At 40.3% G+C, this 21593-nt stretch overlaps 1 protein-coding gene across 1 annotated transcript in view; it reads left to right on the top strand.

Annotated features, from left to right (window-relative positions):
* The first annotated feature begins 513 nt into the window (after positions 1-513).
* CAB39 (calcium binding protein 39) overlaps positions 514-21593 on the top strand; it is a 42274-nt gene continuing 21194 nt past the window's right edge. The window contains exon 1 of the mRNA XM_055817215.1: positions 514-678. The gene's annotated coding sequence lies outside the window, so the exon portion shown is untranslated. The remainder of the gene's footprint in view (positions 679-21593) is intronic.

The raw sequence follows: 21593 nt of genomic DNA, 5'->3' as shown, positions 1-21593 counted from the left end.
TAAAACGATAAATACAATGCTAAAATACTAATAAAGAACAAAAGAGCAGTCATAAAGAACGATAATAATAATAATATATTATTAATATATAAGTAGAATACTTATTATATATTTATCAATCTATAAGAATATATTTAAATAGAATAAAATAATACAAGAATAATCAACGATGGAGTTCGGGCGATAATAGTCACAGGAACGCTAGTGAGGAGCAGCGCTGCAGGCCCAAGCGTCCCCCAGGTCCCGGCCCGGGGGTCTCCGGTCACCGCCCCCGGGCTGCCCCCCGCCCCCCGCGCGCCCCCGGCGGGAGGCCGCCCACTCGCGGCGGGCGGGCACGGGGCTCCCTGGGGCTCCCCCCTCCCCCGCGGGTCCCGTGTGAGCGCCGCCCTCGGCCCTCCGCGCCGCCAGGGGGCGCCGGCGTGAGGCAGCGGGCGGAAGCGACGCCGCGCTCCGCCGCCGCCGCGCTCCGCCGCCGGGCGAGGGAAGGGCCGCTGCGACGCAGCAGAGCGCGGGGCGGGGGGGGGGGAGGGGGCCGGGCGAGCCGGGGCCGCGCCGCGCCTCTGCCTGCAGCCGCCGGAGCCGCGCCGCCAGCCGCCGGAGCCGGGGCGGTCGGGCCGCCAGGGGCAGGCCCCGCCGGACACGCCGCCGAGGAGGTGCCAGGCCGCGCTCCGCACCGAGGTACCGAGGCGGCGCGGCAGGGCGGGGGGAGGCCGGCGGCGGCCGGCGGCGGGTCGGGCCCAGGTCCGGCGGGCGGTGGTGAGGCGAGGCGGGGAGGGCGGTGCGGGCCGGCGAGCCCGGCGCGCATTGTCCGCCGCTGCCCCCCGGGTCGGGAGGCGGCGCCGCCGCGGCCCGTGCGGCCGCTCGGGGGGAGGCCGGCGGGGAGCGCGGCCAGGCCCGGCCGGTGCCCGCCGCTTTCGGGGCCGTCTCCCCGCTGGGCGGCGGGCGGTGCTGGGAGGGACCGGCCGGGTGCTGCCGGCCGCGCTGGCGGGGAGGGGGGCTGCGCCGCGGGGTCTGCGCCGCTTGGCGGGGGGTCTGTGTGAGAGCCGGCGGCAGGCGGGGTGCGGGCCCGGGGTGCGGCGGCGCCTTTTCCCCAAGCGCCTCCGCTGCCGTGCGCGGGTGCGGCGGATCCGCGGGGCTGCGCAGCGCTCGCCTCAGCCCGCCAGCGGGGAGCCGCGGCCGGCCGGCCTGTGCTGCGGGGTGCCGGGGGGTGCCCCGGCCCAGCCGGGCGGCAAGGGCACGCCGGTGGGCAGGCTGCCCCCCCCGGTGCCTCCGGGGCAGGGGGGCACCCGGCCGGCTTTGTTCTGGCCTCTGTTACACGGGCTGGCTTGGCGGTGCGGAGCAGGCACTTAACGCAGCCTCTCAGCGTCCAGCTCCGAGGCCTCTTCCTACAATTGTTACTCCTGTTCGTAGCCCTGATCGGCCTTTGAGATCCTCGGATTTTTGCAGGCTGTCCCGTAGAAAGCTAACACGGCGAGATCACTGTCTTCCATAAACGAAAAAAAAGTTTTTTTCCATCGTTATTTTCTTACAAACCTGTGAAATGCTACTAGTATTTAAAGTAGGGTGTAACCGATATTTTTTTGGTTTATTTTTTAAATTTTTTAAAAAGAAAATTTAATTTTTGGTAGGTGATTGTGTAGGTGTGTAGGATTTATTTAAAACCTATATGCTGTCTTATGGGAATGGTGTGATTTAATTTGCATGATGAGTCAAAGATTAAATTACGTGACCTAGGCTCTGTAATTTCAGTGAGGCGAGTAACGAGGCTTGGAAGAACAGTTTAAATGTAGATCAGAAATACAATTTGATTAGCATCAAAATATTGCAAAGCTTTGTGTGCGTGTGGTTCTTTAAACTTACCTGTCCGAAACTCTAATTTAAGGCCCTGTGTTTTCCTTTCAGCAGTGCGGTTCATCATCAGGAAACGTGTCTTCCTTTTTAACGCGAAGAGCTCATGAAATCATATACTGTCAGAGGAAATTTAACATCCTGAGCTTGCACCTTGGCATCTAAGCTTTTAAATAATAGATTTTTACTATTTACTGTGTACTTTTAGTTAATACTTATTACCTGTTGATGTGGGACATGCCTTTAACTGCAGAGAAAAAAAAAAGGCCAAGAAATAGTCTGTGAATTAGGATAAGGATGGTACCTGTTTCAAGGTCAGAAATGACTTCATGTTTTCTTTTTTCAGTTGTCCTGTATAAATTGGCCGCTTGTCTGATGTATAAGAGTGGCATGATGCCCCATGGCACCGTGTCTTGGTAGGACTCTGCCATGGACTCACTGCTGTAAAGAGTATTGTATTTTACAGTTAGCTTTATGGTTGTCTTGTGATGTGAGAAACTGTTGGGTCAGCCAGCTAGTATACACGTGGCTTAAATTTACTTGTATTTAAACTGTTATCTCGATAGCGGTGTGATATACGTGTCGTTGGGGACTTTCCTTGGTCAGTCGGAAAAAGTACTGGTGGCACAGGGAGCAAGCGGAATAAAGGTCTTGTATGTGTTATCAACATTGTTCTCACACCAAATCCAAAACACAGCACTGCCCCAGCAACTAAAACCAAAATTAACTCTGTCCCAGCTGAAACCAGGACAGTGGACTAACATGCTGCTGAATATTTCTAAATGCTGAGAGCACTGGGGTTTTTTCCCAGTTAATTTTATTCTCTTATTTATGTTGATGTGGAGTTCTGAAACTTTGATGCATTTTGTAGGCATTTAATGCATGGTTGTAGATGGAGAATTGTAAAGCAATACTTTTTTTTTTTTTAAGATATGTTTTTATACAAAAGAGACTAAATAGAAGTGCCAGTTAAGTAATACTTTGTGACAGTATGTTTATGAGAGATAATTATACACTTTTTAGATATTTTCAAGCGCAGACAAATGTGTATTCCCAGTGGGGTGTGATAATACTAAGAAAACTCCACCTCTTGGAATTCCTTGATTGCTTTTGTGAAACATTTATTCATGGGGGAATGGTATCTATTTTGCGTTCTATCGTGGGAGCTAACGTGTCTTTTATTAACAGGTGGTAGTCGAACGAGACCTTACTGTTGTGCTGTTCATGCTGCGCTTACTAGGTTTCGTGGCATTTTTCTGAATATTAGAATTTATGTGACCAGTGTCCTCTCTTCTGAATCAGTTATGTATTGAGTTTGCAAATTTTTTTAACGAGATGTTTGCAGCCTTAATTATTGAGTAATTTTTTTCTGAAGGCTTTGATAATCTCTGCGATGCGCTTAGAGGCTTTAGACGCATCACTAGAATGATGTCTTTTTTTGGTACTGCGTGTAGAGTTTATGAATGGTGCTCTAAAAGTTGATGCTGGTTTGAAGCAGGGTGTGGGAAGAAGCCTAGATGACCTTTTGAATTCTCTTCTGGCCCTGCTTTTCTGTACTTCTGACACTTTATAATATAGTTTAATAACAAGAGCAGCTATTAATGTATGATTATCTTTGGCTAATTGGAGGCATCTCGCAGCTTTCTATCAAAAATTTGATTTGACTTACTTGCCTCTTCAAAATTAGTAGTACTACAATATCCTGAAGCTATTTATGTGAATAACGTGCAAAGGAAAAATATGAGTTGAGTTTCAAAACCAGTATTTTCTAGATCATGCAGTTGAAATTTTGTAAATGTAGCAATCTGTGGTAAGGAATTAGTGGGCTGCATGCACTTTTTCACTTCTTCTTGGGTGCCAGTTGAAGCCAGGTATTAATGACATTGGAGAAAAACCTTTTTAGTTGGTTGGTGATCATAAGTCATAGCATTCACTGTAACTATTTTTGTAGCTGTAGATAAACCCCAAGAATGAAGAAAAATTCCTTTTGTTATTAGGGCTTAAGATTTTGTGCTGTTCTAAAAGGAGAACTTTTAGAACACTACTTCCCCAATTTGGTTTCTGATTTAGGGTGTTTATTAGTCTGAATTGTTTGGAAGTTCAGCTCTCATTCCCTTCCATCTGGGCTCTCTCTTTCCCTGTATTTTCCACCAGTACTGTGCTTCTTGCACCGCAAGATGCAGAGTTGTGAGCCAGAAGGAAGCTGAATGTCTTCACTTAGAAGGTGAAACTTTATGCTGAGATCCCGCCCTCTTCCCCTCCCTACCCCCCCCCCCCCCCAAGTGCAAACACAAAGGTTAAATTAGAAGATGAGGCTGTCTTGAATTATTTTAACGGACTTGAGCTAGGCTTTTAAATGCATGCTTCGGGAGTACTTAGGGCTTAAACTGGTGTCATGTGAGTTTGGTCTTTCTTTAGCCTGAGCAGATTTATGTGCTTTCAGAATTCCACCTTATGATAAAATGGCACTTTTCGTTTGTCTGTATTTAAATACTCTTTTATAAAGGATTGAGTTCAGGATTGATCCAAACTGGAAGCAGCCAAATTACTGTGTGTTTGCAGGCGTAACTGTGGTCATTCTTCATGGCCTGCTTTTTTTCAGACAACATTAATTTAGAAAGTAAATTGCTTAGGTTTAAATAAACAACTGCAGTTTGCTTTCTAACTCCCTTGGTTTTAGTATGCTGGCTAATACTTCATGTATGTAGTCAAAAGACACTATAAAAAGTTCCTGGCTGTGGACTTCGGATATGCTAAAAGGAAGCAAACTTTAAGCCTGTTCACAAGGGCATAAAATTCTGGGGGAAATCACTGAATGTTGTAGCTAATCTTTCTGTTTATTGGAAATCTACTACTTCTAATAAAATACCTAGGTCTTTTCTAAAGATCTGTTTGCTTTGTAATTCATTCCTCCCCTTCAAACACTCAGATAATTCATCACTAAAAAATTAAATACAGCAAGACAGTTAAAAATTTGAGAAGTTATCATTTGTACAGAACTGTAGCGTGTAACATGTTTTTCTAAGTTCAGAAACATCTTTGGATGAAGTTATTCAGGAGTTACTGCTTGGAGTTACTCTAAAATGTTCAGGTATACTGTCAGATATTTCACAGTGAAATGGCTGCATCAGTGAAAAATTGCTGTGTGCTGCTTTTGATCCTTACTCCATTGTGTATTTTTTAAAAAAATCAATTTTTATTGATAACAAATCAGTTTTTCTCACTAAAAGAATGTAAATAAGTTTAACTCCAAACCCTGCAAGATTTGCAATGTGACACTTAAAAATAGCTAAGATGGAACCTGGCTATAAATTAAATTGAATTAATATGTCAGCTTTTTGGGGAGTTGAATATGCATGAATGTGAGAGAAGTACTTAAGTTCAGTTGTTTGTGTGTGTGAAATGCCTGTCATTTTTCTCTACTTCCCTGGTCAAGAGCTCACCTGGGAAGGCTTACAACGGATGGATACCTTTTTTTCAAGTATTCGTTCAGAGCCGTGCCAGCTTCCCAGCTCATCTGCTGAGGAGGTTGCTTTGAAAAATATACAACCTGTAGACATTGAATTATCAGTAGCATCTTGTGTGGTGTGGTAGATGTGTGTGCTGACACGTGCAGAGCATCCTGCTGCAGTGGAGTCTCTGAGCTTTTCCTCTGGGTAAGCAGTTTCAAGAGTTTTTGTTAACAGTTGTAGAAATGAGGCGAAAGCTACTTGTGTAGTATATTTTACTTTGACTGTTACATGTGAAATGTGCCCTTTACTGCTTTGGCAGATGATGTTCCTTTTAATATATATACCAAAATATTTTTTTAGTTCTTTTTTTGCCTTATATATTGTAATGATTTATAAAATTAACCAGCATATAACTTTTTGACTTTATCAAATACATTGTAAAAGCAAAGAAAAAACAAAAGTTTGTTCACAGAGGAGTAAGACTTCAATGTAGGGGATTTTATTCTACCTAAATGAGACCTTAGTGATAGGCTCCATGCGTGTCTGTAACACAGGTGATGCCTGAGAAGTTTCTCCCACACAGTTGATGAATGCATCGTTCTTCTAACTTGTAACACCTGCTATTCAAGTCCTAAGTTTCTTCTGACTGGAGATTGCTAGTGATGGAGAAACTTTACAGGGGAATTTAAAGTGATACCTTGTAGCGGAGAGAGTTGAGGCACAGTTCTTGATAAAGACTTTGTATATGCTCAGTACTGTATTAGAAAAATGTTGAGGAAGCAAATCTCTCAAAAGTTAACGAAGAATTCAGAACCTCAGTTTGCTTATACTGATGTGGTGCGAAATGTTTGCTTATGTGTTTGTTTTCAGGTAGGTTTTTTTCAACAGAACTTTTTTTCCCATCAGTGCACGAGAACATGCTTGGTGCAGAGACATCCTTTGCGAGTACTTGTTTAGTCACAAGGTAGTATTTGGTCTTCTGCTTTATTGCGTGAAACTCAGGTGTCTGAAGACAGGAAGATTCCAGATTTTTGAGCTTTTCATTCACAGATCTAATGTTCACAGATACTAATGAAAGTACATTTCACAGTGTTCTTCAGCAGCACGGTGATTTTCCCACTTTTTTTCAGGTAACGATGCTGAAGCACAAATAATTTTCTCCTGTGTTTGAATGTGTGATGATGTATGTGTTGTCTGGTGGAGCACTTGAGAGCTTACACTTCCAAACTTTGTTTCCAGTGGCATCAGCTCATGATGTAAGATTCAGTTGGCTAAACATAGATATCTAGTGTCATTTTAGATGCTTCAAGGCCCAAGACAGGTAGGAGGTTTGTGATTTTTCTGAAGGGACAGTTGGGAGACCAGCTGTGCTTGTTCTAGTGCATTTGCAGTGGCAGTCGTCATTCAGGCACCTGAATTCCTGCAGTGGTACGAGTTGTTGGTCTCAGAATCTCATTTTGGGCTCCCAGAAGAGGATGGATACTTCAGCAGTGACCATGAATTAGGCACTTGGGTTATGTGTTGCCTAATGAGAAAGGATGATCTGGGGTAGGATTCTGCTGTCTGGGGCAGTACTTTAGAGTCCTGACTGAAGGACCTGGTTTGCTGTCCTCTGCCTTGTTGCATGCTTTCCAGCTTCAAAATCAAATAAGGACAAGTTGTTATGGAAGACTTGTCTTTTTTGTAGTCTGGTGTAATTTGTCAGTGGAATGAATGAAGGCTTCTCTTAAAGTGCCATTGAGGAAAACTGAAATAATTACAATAATTAGAAAACCTTAAGTCTTGATGTGTTGGATGTTGGACTTGAGGGCCTTGCTACTTGAACATGAGAAATTCAGCTTGTCTTCAGATATGGTCTGAAAGCAAATACAAGCTCCAGTGACCAGGTCACATTGTCTTTTTCCATAGATTTCACATAATGTTTGTCAATGAAGGAAGCTTCTTGAAATATTCTAAGTTTTCTGAACAAGTGCTTTTCTGGACATGATTATTTAGATTCGTAATCTCTAAGAAGAGTGGTGTATTGAGTCATCGGTATTGACTAACATAGTTCCGTTTTACATCTATAATTGACATTGAGCAATATTTAAACTGTGCTAACTCTGTAATAGGGTGGAGCTGCAGTAAACAGTTTTTCTGTTAGGAACTGCATCCATTCACAGAGCATTTTGAGCAGAGTCCTGGCACAGCTGTGCAGTCTGACTGGTGTTACTCTTAACCTATGTGTTATGGTGAGGGAATTAACATCCTTCGATCCAAAAGAGCCTCTTTATTTCAGGGTTATGGTTTTTTTTCCAAAAAATTTACAAGAACTCCAGGGCATTTGTGCATGATGGCAAACTTATGACTATTTAAGTTTTAAATTCTGTGAGATAACTTCATGTCAGTTTTCCTCATTCCTTTAAGTTGGAAAAAACCAAAGAGCCTCCACCCCCCCCCAGCTTTCTAACTGGTGATTATAATTCCTACCTGTATATGTACCTTTTTATTTATCTTGAAAGAGATATTTATGGGGTTTTATTCTTCTTTGGGAACTTATATGTATATATGCCTGTGTGCACTAGTATAAATAAAAAAAATGTTAAGAGCCATATAGGCATGGATTTATAGTGTACATACAACAGAAGATGGATTTTTTTTTTTTTTTTCCTTGGAGACTGACTGTGCAAGGCTTTTTGCTTCCCTTAGGAATTGTGCTGAATATGGTCTCAGCGTTGCTGCAGTTGAGCTGTTGGAGTCTGCAGAGCAGTTCTGCTCTCCCTTTGGCATTGGCGGTCTCCCCTCATGTATTTATGCAGGCTGAGGACTTAAAAGTATCACATCTAGGAAGAGCTGTCAGATCTGTGTTGCAGAAGTAGCCGTTCTTGAGCTCTTTAGCAAACAAGGAGAAGGATTGCTGGCCAGAAGTACAGAATCTTTCCTCTCTAAACAGGTTATTTTTAACATCCATAATTACTTGAAAGCATTGAAAAGCATTAGTAAGTACAGCAGAAGTTTCTACAACTTGTCACTTATATTTATTATGGTACTCTTAACTTGCAGTGTTGTGGATTCATGCCTCTGAGATGTATACCAAAAGTGTGAAAACCTGGACTTTGATCAAGTCCCTAAATTAGATAACCAGACTAAACTAATTTTGAAATGATTTTGAATGGGAAAGTTAAAATGACATTTCAGGAGCTAAAAGGGAGATCTGGATAATATGAAAAGCACTAGTGTCTTTCACATTGTTTAATTAAATCTTGTTTGTCTTGATGAAAAAAACAGTATTTTAATAGATACCTGAATTCTGTGAAGTCCCCTGGTTTACTTCTGTAACTAATGGATGGTTGTTCAGATTCCAAGATTGTTGCTGCATGCATTTTATTTTTGTTATTTTTAGAAATTTTAAAGATGCCATTACAGATTGTCTTATAGAATTTATAACCTAGTAGTACATTTTGACTACAGTCAAACCTTAAGTTACAATTTTAAACCAGAGTCTTGAAAGCATAGCCTTACCTTCTCCTTCTTAAACATAGCATTTTTCTAAGATGTTGATGACTTTTGTTGTTAAAAATAGAACTACAGTATAGAAACTTTTTTCAGAATTATGATTTCTTTTGGCTCGCCTATGTAATTAAGAGAAGTTTTTCAGCACAGAAAAATTTCTTTTTTTTGGGAAACAATTAAAGCTGTTGAATAACTTCAGAGTTTACCAAGGTTGTGAATTTTGATAGCTGCCAAGTTTTGTTTCTGGAGTAATTGATGGTTTGATTGAAGCCTCTTGGTGATGTAGAGAGCCATAACATTATACTGTTGTAAACTCCTATCAAAGTAAATTTTGTAATACCTTCTTCAAATAAAACTAGTGTTAAGCTGGTGCACCAATTCACAATTTTAAAGGTTGTTTTTGTTTTATGTTTCTCCATGTAGCTCTAAGGAAGAGAAGGGGGTGATGGGATACTGATGTAGCTGAAGTAATTAATAATACACAATGCAGGAGTATAGGTATCAGCTAAAACGCATTTCCACTTGAGCTTGATGTCAGCCCTTTGGAAGATCTACTGTCCTTTGGAACAGTTTTTTACTAGTTGCAGAGATGATGTGTGATCATTCCTTGGGTAAACTTGTAGAGATGATAACTTCTGATAGCGTTCAAGTTTCTCTTGGTAGTGTTACACAGTAATTGCATTAGAGGAAAGTTGGGAGCTCTTATTTTAGTATTGCGAAACAATTTTGTAGTTCCTTTTTTCCAGTCCAGTGCTTCTTAGCAGATCAGATAAGGAAACTGTCCCTCAGAGATGCTTCAATTTTTCCACTGTGTTAGTTGGCCTAATATTAGTCGCTTCTTACTGCAAGTGTAATTTTTTACTTGCTGTCTCTAGACTGTTAGCTGTCAAACAGTTTTGGTTTGTGGACCTCTAGGTGTGTTGCAGGAGAAATGCTGACTCATGTGTAGAAAATATCAACAGTGCCAGTTTCGCTTACAGTTTGTGAACCTTCTGGGCTGTTCTGCCTTCGAGAATCACACATTTACAACAGCTATTGCTAGTCACTTTGAAATAAAAATCAGTTGGGAAGTTTTCCTTTTGGAAAGGTACCTTTCTGCTGTGGTATCCCCCCCTGCCCCCTTTTTTTTTTGTCTTCTTTTTCAGTGCCAAAACAGTTCTTGAAACTTCAGGGCAGCTTGTCTTTAGTTCTAGCAAGCAGGAACTGTAAGGTATTTTCTTGTGAGTTTTGGCTGGAATAAATTAAAATGTTACAGTTTTTATGAGGACCTTCTACCTGCCTGTCCCAAAGTTGTTATTTCCTCATGTTTGTTACTCTGATGGAAGCAGTTTTCTTGTAAATTGAGGTCTACTGGGAGAGATAACCCAAGTGTCCCCAAAAGGGAAAGACAGATGAACTGCATCGTGTTTGTGTATCTGATGTATCACAGGCATCTGGCACATTGTTTCTATTCTGGTTCCATTTAATGTACAAATAACTTTCAGTAACTGGAATTCGCAGCTGGTGTCAGGAGGGAAGAGGACTTTCATATGGGTTTTTCAGGAATATCTGGCTTTTTGGAGCGTGTATACTGACATACCCTGCTGTATCTTAGATCTTTGGACTGGTGTCTTGTGAGTCATCAGGACTTTTAGGCTGGCATGGTAAGAGCTTGGACACATTTTGGGGGCTCATCTAGATCATTCCCCCTTCTTGATTCCTATGCTGCAGAGCATTTAACAGCATGAACTGGAGTTCAGGGCTAAGTTGAAACTCTTCTCCCTCTGCCTTAGAATATACAAAAGGAAAATAACAAGGGCATGGTGTTAAAAGTTCTGGCTCTCGCGTCATCTCTCCTAAAGGTTTGTGCCACGGATAGTTCTCCTAACCCTGGTATGCATCGTCTCTGTCCTTGAATGTATCTTTCTGTGCTCTGTGATCTGCCTTGCCCCAAAGGAACACACCTGTTGGCAGCTGAGGTGTGATGTGGTTTATGTATCTGAAATTGGATCCTTTAGTGACTTTGAAGATTTAGACCAAACGTGAACTGGCAGGAGAAACAGAGATGATTTGAAGGAACTGTGTAAAGGACACATTTTCTTTTTTTTTTTTTTTTAAATGGCTGCTTTATTTATATTATGATCTCGAAATTATTTATGTGGAATTTCTGTATTGCTGTGGCTTTTTTTTTTTTCTTGGGAGAATGGAGTGAATTATCTGTTAAGTTTTTGTTTTGTTTGCTTATTTGTTTATTTTTTATTATCATGGCACACAGTTTGATTGTCAGTTCAGTGATGACTAGTTTAGTTGAAAAGTGAGATTGTAATATCATTGTATTTTCTCTTTCCTGAACCCATGACAGTTTTGTTCAGGCTAAGTTTCAGCCAGTGACTTTGCATAAGTTTGTCTTACAATCACACTGGTGTCTTGGTAGCAATGAGGTATACATCTGAATGTCACAGATGTGTTCTGGCCTATAACGTATTGGGTTTTTTTTCTGTTTCAAGAGATGCCCGTGAAGCTAATTATCTTGGGTATTTAGGGAAAAAGAGAAGTTTCTCCTGGCTAGCCCCTAATTTTGCTGATCTTTGCGCTGTTTTCCCATCTGCTGTGTTGTCCTTGGTATAGGGTACTCCAGAGGAAGCAAGGATTTTCATCTGACAAAAGCTGGGTGAAAGTTCCATATGAAAAGATACCTCCACACAGCTAGCTTGGGAGAATTTGATTTATGGTTTTACTGCTGTTGGTTGGCAGTGTGAAGGAAAGAGCACTCTTCGTAAAGGTACTTAACCAGTAAAGCCCTAGCACAGTTGCAGTTATCATGGTCAGAGGTTGTGTTTTTTACTAATATAAGCTGTATCTGCACTAGTAGGATTTACTAACAGAGCTGTGTCAGTAAACCCTTTGTATTGTCATAAAAACTGTTTATGTGCCAGAGACCATGGCATAAAAATAGTTTGACAGAAGGCAAATTTGTCAGATAGATAGTGACCTTATGGATCAGCTCAGATACTGTCTGTAGATCAGCTCCTAGTACTGGGTGAGAGATAATTTAAGGAAAAAGAATTCACTGAAGAACCTTTTCGCTTTACTGAATGAGGATGTAATGAACGAGAAGGAAAGGATTCACAGTAAATGCTGGGGTCGTGATTCTGAGTCGTTTATTGATCACCCTCCTGCTTTCTGTGACTCAGTACATAACTCCCATAGGTTATTTGTCAGGAACTCCCTTTCGCAGAGGAGATATGTAGTCATTGAGTAACGTGCCAAGTTCTTTCAGTTTCATGTAGCAAGAATCAGCTTGGATTCATGAGAGTTGATCTCAGAATAATTTACATTTTAATCTCTGCATCAAGCCAATGAGAATCTCAATAGAGGTAAGAATGGCAGAATAGAGGAGTCATCTGCAGTCTCAGAGTCACCTCTGGGGAGTCTGAGCATTGACTCAACTTCTCTTTGCAGTGCAGCTTGCTGTGCCTGTTCGTTTTGGGTTTCAGCCCTACTTGTGTCAAGCTAATGCGCAGAAGTAAACCCGGAGACATTAAGCTATGCTTGGTTGCATGTCTTCTCAGCTAGTTTGTAAGGGGCTGTTGGGACTGAGGTGAATTGTACAGTAGTCTAACATAAGCAGTTTTTAATGGTGAAATCCCACGTTGATTGTTTTGGAAGGGAAGCCTGCACAGGTGTAATATGTCAAAGCAGAGACTGATCTAGTTTGTTATATTCTGCCTATGGCAGGGGCCAGTAGTAATCAGTTAGGGAAGATGCATACTCCAGATGTATTTTCCCAGTTCTTAAGTTGGTGTTTTTAGGATGTTCCTGGGCTGCATTGGGATCACTGTTTTACAGCCCATTAACTTCATGCTTTAATGTTGTCATTCCTTAAGTGTTTTGTTACTTTGTAGGCTATGTTTATTAAAGATCTGTTGTTCTTCAGATAAATTAGGTGAAGAGCTATGATAAGTTGAACTTGCATAAACTTAGGTTGAACAGTCAAAGTTTCTAGGAGGGCACAGAATTTGGTCTTCAAAGGAAGTAAAGGAACCATGGGGAAAATATTACTGATTTTCTTAAATGATATTTTTAAAAGTAATACTATGACACGGTTCTTACTGAAGTTACATTTGGGTAAATACTTTTTTTTAAATTTTTTTTTCCCAGCTTTGTTACTTGAGCTTCTAGAGAATGGCTTTATGTGTGTTTTTTTGGTTTATTGAGAGAATATTCTCTAAAGAAAATGGCACCTTAGAGGATTGCATCTGGAGCAATCCTAGGACCATTCTTGCAGTTTAATTGCTCTCTTCAGAACAAAATGCCCCAAAAGCACACGTGCATTTCCCTTCCTATTTTGTGCTAGGACTTAGGATTCTCATCCTCCTTCTTAAGTAACTAATTAATGTTTTAGATAATCTATTTTTCATTTGTCTATTGCACTAGCTTTCTGGATAAAACTAAATGCTGATGTCATGGTGCTGGTGGGGTTTCCTGCCCTTCGCCTGTGCGGTTTCTTGATAGTCATACAACCATCTTTAGTTATTGGAATGTTGTTAACTGTAGACCGTATTGCACTATGTGAAATGAAATGAATTCAGAGATAAAACTGCAGCATACTTTCTGCCTCCCCTTTTGCCAGGTCACTCTCAGAATTAACCCCGAGATGCATATCAGAAGTCTTTAAGTAAAGAGAAAACCTCTGGAAAGGAATGGGTGTAATATACACCAAGGAATAGAAGTAGTTACAAAGGAGATTCTTGCCTTGTGTTTTTGCTTCCAAGGGTGGGTAGAATGGCACGTACATAATTGCAGTGTTTTTTGTCATGTAGCAAATATTCTGGGTTTTGTGATGATGTGGTAAAGGCATCTGAGCCAACAGGGGATTGACTCTCATGCCAGGTTATGAGAAAATTATTTGAGCTTCAACCTGGCCAGAAGTGGGCATATTGTCTGACAACTTTTCTTGAAGCTTGAAGTAAGTTCTTTATTGTGTACGTGTGTTAGAGATAGCAGCTACTTTTTGAGGTGAAACTTGTGATTATTATTTTTTTTAAAATATGTATTTACCAAGGAATGGGTGAGGCATTTACATGCTTGTCTGTATACCATATTGCAGTATAGCAGTAAGGTTTGTGGGGAAATGCATGGGTGGGGTAACTAAACAGTACACCAGGGAAAGAAGCTGAGTCATAAGATTTCCCTGAATATGGAGAAAGAGCTGGGATCTCAGATACTAAGCATTAGTATTAACAACCTTTTATGCTTATGCAGGATCTCTGAAGCCCCTTAAAAGCAGCAGCCTTACTTAAAACCAATTTCTACTTAAGTTTCTGCAGAGGCTCTGTAGCTGTGTGTTAGACTGCAATGACTATATTAACGTACAAGTCACAAAGTGTAACGTAGTTAGAGGAGGCTGTGGTGAGCTAGTAGAGCCTGATGGCAGTAGCTGCCCTTCGCTTCTCCCAGCGTGGGGCAGGTGTCTGCTGGAGGGGTGGGCTCTCAAAGAGGCTGAAGGATCAGTAATTGAATGGCAAGAGAGAAGCCTGCTTAATGAAAGGAATCAGCTGGCATTTGGTGCTAAAGAAATGAGCAGGACTGTGAGCTGCTGGGGACTGACTTGCTTTGAAATTTTCAGAAAGTGAGAAGCGATCTTACATTTTGTGTTTAATTTTTATATAGAAATTTATTTTCCAATTTTCTTTTTTCATGAATCCATTGAATTGATCTTTTTTGTTCATTTAATTGATTGTGTTACAGCAGAGATTGTTTTCTTGATTTTCATTTTTCTCTGAATAAAGTTACCATTCTTAGGGGATTTTTTTTTTTTCTCCAATTTTAATCTCGTAAGTGGCTCTCACCACAAATAATTGTGATGCAGAGTTGTGAAACCGCTTTTGAATCAGATTAAAGCTTTTGTGTGCTGCAGGCTTGATAGAACAAGTTAATAGTGAATTTTAAGAAAGATGCTAGGGTTCAGTGGTGGGTGCAACATGCCAGATATGAGATGAACATGCCTGTCTTGCAAGAAAACTTACGTATATAAATTATGTTCCTCGCAAAATATCGCAACGGATTCAAACAGGTCACTGATTGCCTTAGCCGTTTAGTATGTTGAATGTTTTACTTACATGTGAGACAGTTGCTGCAGCCCTTCTATCTGCATTTTAAAGTTATGTTGAAAGAAATGCTGAAAAGGTGTGCAGAAGTATTTAGAGGATAGTAAAAATGCCTTGCAGCTGGAGTCTACTCTTAAATTTTGCTAGCTGGTAGTGCCAGTAATTACCATTTACAACCATAGCCATTCTGTTAATGGCATGCTTATGCAGGTAAAGCCATGGTTATACTAAATAGTTCATGCTGGAGCCCTGAAGTAGATTTGAGGTGTGGCTTCTGCTTTTTATCAGTCTTATTTTCACCATGGTAGGAAGGCTTCACATGTGAGGTTGTACTAATAAAGTACACTGTTTAGATACGTATTTTGGATGAGAGGCTGTCGTGTTTCAATTTGTTTAGCATATCAAAAAGAAAATGGAAAAAATTCTATTGGCACAATGCTGAGGCTCTAGAAAATTGTTTAATCTTGTGGGAAACCACGTATCCAGAACCAGGATACTGAAAGACGTAGTAGAAAAATAAGCACGTGAGAAATGTGGAAGAATGTTTTAAGGAGGAATGTGAGTACTCAGTTTGAATCATAGACTGAAGAAAATAATGGATGCTGCCTTCAGTCAACTGTACTTCTGCAATTAGAGGTGGTAAGGCCTTTCAGGAAGATGTGCTGTAGCCAGGAATTCGCAGCGCTGAGCTGGCAGAGGTTATTTCAGATGCCTCAGAGGGGCACCTGGCTGTTGTCATGCCATGGCAGCTGCTGCGTGTGCCTTGGTGCAGCGTGGGGCAGCTGCTGCGCTTTTCACTAATGGTACTTACGGAAAGTACAGTCAGTAACTTAAGTCTGGCTAAATATTCCGATAACCTGTAAAATTCTATAATCTTGTATGTTAGGGCTGAGTAGTTAATATGCTGTCTGCTTCTGGCTTTGAAGTACTTGAATATTCTTTTCCCAAGGAGCATGGTAGCTTGCATAAAAAATGGTTCTTGGATCAAAGGAATGGCTGTCAGTCCTCCTTTTGGAGTCTGAGTGAGGCAGTGCTTTTAAAAATGCATAATTTCTTGATCTATTTCTGTTTTTATCATTCCTACCAGACTTCACAGCGCTGAATTTTAGCAGAACTAACAACAGTAAGACCTGATGAAAACTGATTTACGTTATTGTTTTCAATACTGGCTTAATGATCCTTGTTAATCCAAGAGGCAAACGACAAAAAAACAGGTTCTGAGGGGAAATCAGTTCCATCAGGACAAACACACACTGCTGTGTTGTATTTTTAATACAAACATTGCCTCTTTCTAGCAAGATGCAGCATGTTTTGTCAGTAACAGACTGATAAATTGTAAATTAAAAATCTGTATGCAGAGTAGACCCAACTGTTTATTGTGAATCTAGGTATTTTGCCTTTGTAGACTGATTAACTTGCTTAACTATACTCGCTTAAGTCAATCTCCAATGTGTTATTAACACTGTTGAATGTAATCAACACGATACAATTTCAGGGTAGAGATCGGCAGCCTCGGTCTACCTGGAGGAGGAGGTGGAGGTGGTGGTGGTGGTGTGCCCTTCCCTGCCTGCCCCAGCGCTCACCTCTTCGGCTGGCTCTGGCTCACAGCTGAGGGTGCCTTAAGAACCTTCCAGAAATCTTTTTTTTGGTTTTCCCCTCATGTTTCTTGGGTTTATCTTCTGCCATTTTGGTGAGTTCTGTCAGCACGCTGGGCATTCAGAAAAATATCAGACAACTCAAAATAACTGATGGAGAGCGACCTTCCCCCTTCAGTCCTCCTGTTGATTCAGCTCCAGCCTTACCATGAATTGCACCTATGGTGAGATCACGAGATGGGGGAGCTGATTCACAACTACTTGCTGTTCAAAGGGGTTTTTTTTCTACATTCCCCACACTACTCATTGCTTAATTTCCTTTTATGTGTTAGTTTTCTGATAGCTTTGTGAGATGGATCAGCTGGCCCTGGCGTAAAAACGGAGGAGGGTGTGCAGTACTGGGAGCAGAGGGGGAATGGAACCTTCCCATCAGTGTCAGCCAGCTATTGGCTCATCCATCTTGGCGAACCCTACCGTTAATTATTTGGCCTTTTTTAAATTATGTTTGTTTGGTTTGATCTCCAGCAATTTTCTTATACACACATCAACTGGATGTTACGTGTGCTTTTTCACTAGGTTTGGATTTTTTTTAATGTGTGCAGTTCCATTCAAGAAGTGGCTGAAGGTTTTTTTTTTTTCTCTTCTTTCCCTTGTTAGGAGCTTCCTAGAAGTAGTCACTAAATTCTAGCTGAATTTGTATATTTTATAGATTTAGATCTAGCTGAAGACTTAATATAGTGCAATTAAGCCACGAGGCCTATAATAGAGTAAAAAATGGAGTTTATTGTACCTGGTTGTTTCACAAAATAGGGAATGTAGTTTTTTTGTATGTTGTTTAAGTAGCATTTTGCATGGGAGATGGGCAAATGTTTGCTCTCCTGAGCTGGAATAGAGTGAATACTTGAATTTGATGCTTTGTTTATGGATTATACTTCTATGCAGAGAAAAAATGTTACAGCTTTTTTATGTTGTGGTAATTTATGGGTATGTCATAAGCAGAAAGGCTGAATTTGATTGTGAGTCTTTGTGAATATGGCTGGTATTCCTTTCCCTTCATTACAGCTTTAAAAGCCTGCATCGGTGAGACTTCACTACTGGTAATTTATTTGTCTGTGGAGTAACTCTGCACATGTCACTGCAGTCATGAGTATTATTGTACTATTTCTTGTACTGTATTTTTCTTGGAAATAGTCATGCAGGCATCTTACAATATGCTTTTTCTTTGGTTTTTTTTTGAAAAAGCAACATACCACCTACAACAAAAAAAAACCCCTTCTGTTAAGTAATCGGGTTTTAAACTGTAGCACACATTTCTGTTACATGGGTAATGCATTTTCTGGGTCTTTGAATAAGAAAAAGTTAACAGTTACAAGAGAAAGCATACTCCAGGGTAATGAATCTGTTCTTTAGAGAATTAAAATTTATTAGAAGAGAAGGATTTGTTTATCATGCTTCTGTATTTGTTCTTGTAGTACTTTTTTGATGCAAGAGGGCTGTCCTCAGAGAAATGGCTTTGTGTTGTCTGTTTGGTTAAAAAACCAATCTGACATATGGAATGTGTTATTTTTAAATTGGACATTAATTGATTGTGTGGTCAATGCAGTGAATAAAAAAATCTAAAGCCTTATGCATAAAGCAAACTCTGCACGGATGCATGCTGCATTGACAGAGCTGGAAATTATATACTATCTGAAACAGTGGGGCTACTATCTCTTGTTATCACAAAAGCCCAAATGTCCCAGTGTGCCTGAGTGTGTGTCAGTTCCTCTGTGTCAGTTGAGCTTAAATCTCTGGGTATTTGGCTGCATGCCATATTGTTATTTGACAATCCATTTGGATTTATAACATCATTTAAGATTTCTAAATGTGGCCATGACACCAGTGCTCTGAGAACCTTAAATTTTGTTATGTTTGGAATGCTTGAGTATCGGTGAAATAGAATGCATGCCTAAGAAAGCCTGAGTTTTGTATGTTATCATTCATGGTCTCTTTTAACAAATGGATAAAAGCAGTGAGGTTTCTGGGAAGGTAAGATAAAGCAAAACAGCCCAACAGCACAGAGCTGTCCGTGTACTTGTTGCAGTTTAACTTTTTTAGAGTCCTGTGACCCCTTTCTTAAGCTACAATCAGAATTTTATCATGAATTTGCAAGGCAACCAGGTGCTAGTAATGTGAAACAATTATCATTTGACATGATGTAAAGTCTGTTGTTATTTACAGAAAATGTCATTTGGTGTTGTTTCCTTTTTTTTTCTCATTTTGCAGATGTGGGTGGTTGCGGTTCTTTCCGATCTCACACAGATGTTGTCATTGTCTATTGTGCACAGAGTTCTGCTTGGGGTAGTTTTGCTGGGCTGAAAAGGGAACAGCCTGTCTATGTTCTCCTCATTGCATGAAGTACAGCTCTGAGAGACAAAGGACTGCTCCTGTTTTTTTTTTTTCTTTTTAGGATGTGGCACAGGTTCTTCAGTAACAGAATTTTGCTTCAGGGTTGGTGGGGTCTTCAGTCTTGAGGCCCCAGGTGATGTATGTTCCTGGCAGTGCCACTGCATTCCTTCCAGTAATAAAATTGAAATAGCAGAAACAATACATTTATTACATTTTGATACAATAAATGAAATGCCTCGAAGCAAAATGTCACCTTCCGTAATCAAGGATGTAGATTTCCGTCTTACTGGTGTTGGCAGTCATTCCTGATTTTTCTAAGTTGCTTTTGAAAAATTTGTACAGGAACTGCTGATTTGGGGAGAAATGCTTAGTATAAATATATGCTAGTGAAGTTTTATTAATTGATTATTTTCTACTATGTGCTAGTACATACAATAAAACTTCTATGTGACTTGTGTATGTATGCATTGCATGTCTGTGTATCTGATTTATGCAGAAAGAAAGGTTTCATGAATAAGTAAAGTTGTAGACTATTTTTAATTTAAAGAAGAAATTGAGCTCTATCTGGAGGGAGATGAAGTTTTGCAAACCTAGACATTGTGCACACCATGAGGACAGTTGTTTGCCATTACAACATATGGAAATATAGGATATGAGTTGTCCATATAGCCTTTTAGTTTAGAAGCAACCTAGTTGTGATCCAGAAAATGAGTGTGCAGAGACATTTTCTTGGCTTTGATTTCTTTGTATATTGCTGTAATACCAGTTTTGTGAGTGCATAGGATCTTTTTATTCTCTCAAATAACTGTTTTGATTCCTACTGGATTTTATCCTGTTTTAACACATAATCCAAGGAATTAAGACTAGCAACTTTTTGAACTAATCCTGCTGTTACATGGGCATAGCCTTTTTTCAGAATGAATATGCTGAGTAGTTGTTAAATACTACCATTATCAGTGATGATATGCAAGTGTGAAAGGATCCAGCTTTGTTTTCAGGGCTCATCTTAATTTGGCAGGAGTAGTAATCAAAGGGAGAGATAAAGGGACTATTTCAAATGTTGCTGTGGTGCTCAAGGTATGTCATCTATGTTGTAGGGAAGTTGTACTTATTTTCACACCTGTCTCATTCTAGAAAAAAAACAACAACCCTGTGTGAAAATACTGTAATTTTCAATAAACATTGTTTTAGACGCTACTACATTTTCATTAAATAACAATGAGCAGTCATGCATTTCTTAAACATCGATTTCTGTTCTGCTACATGTGACCAAGTTGAGGCATAGAATTCTCTTGTCTAAGGACAGATGCATGGGCATTTTTATATCTCTTAGGCTACCCGTCCTGCATTTGTAATTTCAGTGTTACAACCCCTCCTTTGTGCAGATTAACGAAAGATTACTATGAGACAATTATTATACTACAAAATAAAAGTAACAGAATGTCCTTGTGATCTGTTAAGAATGGAAATGGCTGGTGGAAGGTGTTGTTTCAACCTTTATAGAATCATTTGGGTTGGAAAAGACCTTTAAGATCAAGTCCAACCGTTAACCCAGCCCTGCCAAGCCCACCACTAAACCATGTCCCAGAGTGCCACATCTACACATCTCTTAAACACCTCCAGGGATGGTGACTCCACCACTTCCCTGGGCAGCCTGTTCCGATGCTTGACAACACTTTTGATGAAGATTTTTTTTTCCCAATATCCAATCTCAACCTGGTTGATACTTTTATCTGAAAGTAATCTGATTGACAGCTACCTACTTTATGGCTTTTATCAGCTGTGTTAGGTTAGTTGCAGCACTGGAACAGTGAAGGTACGATCTCTGTAGCTGGTTACCAGTAATACCTATTTATGGAAATTGTCTTGGCTAAAGATCTGCATGCTTCTGTTCTTCACCTTTAAATTGTTGCCCAGTTGCCATCCCAGCTTGTTTGTGTTAACAATCAAAGTAACTAAAAAATAGCAACAAATTGTTATTGTTAATCCTTGATCAAAACATGATTGAATAAGATCAGGATTAACATTTTGAAATTCATGGTGAATAAGCTGGTATTTTAATCAGCGATCAAAGTGCATGGTATTAGATAAGAAACTTTAACATGGGCTTGTTATAGTTGACTTGGTACTAACTTAATGGATATTGTATATATATAGAAATTACTGATTTTCAGGGTAGTATCCCTTCTTTGTAATGACAGCGTAGTCTGCTCTGTCAGCTTCAGCTGTCCTTTGTGTGTAGCAGAAGTAGCACTGTCAGCATTTTTAATACAGGATTTCCTGTTCTTTTCTGTGTAGATTAGAGTTATAGAAGTATGCTTTATGGAATTCACTTGTAAGAAGTTTTTATTGTTGTTTAAATGGGGGTGTATGTGTTGAGCATACAAAAGCTTTTGTTACTGGTTTGTTAGAAATACTTTTCTATTATGCACACAGAAGTGAATGTGTGTGTGTGTGTAAAAGCAAATATATGTAAATGTACGGAAGAATGAAGGCATTTAGATTCAAGAGCCAAATATTTTTAGGGAATGAAAATTGCTCCCATAAGACAAGTTTTATCTTTCTGAAAAAGATCCGTATCAGGTGTTTGGGTTTAATGTTTTAAAGTGCCTTATCTACATCCTGGTTATTAGCGACAAATTTTATTTCCCATAAAATCAGTGTGGGTGAGACTGTATTTCAGTATGAAGTTACAGTAATACTGATATGAGAAAGCCAGGACATACCAA

This window comes from Falco peregrinus, chromosome 12 (genome assembly GCF_023634155.1).
Source record: "Falco peregrinus isolate bFalPer1 chromosome 12, bFalPer1.pri, whole genome shotgun sequence".
Classification (NCBI taxonomy): domain Eukaryota; kingdom Metazoa; phylum Chordata; class Aves; order Falconiformes; family Falconidae; genus Falco; species Falco peregrinus.
Note: the sequence above shows the minus strand (reverse complement) of the source record. Positions and strands in the feature narration are given on the sequence as shown.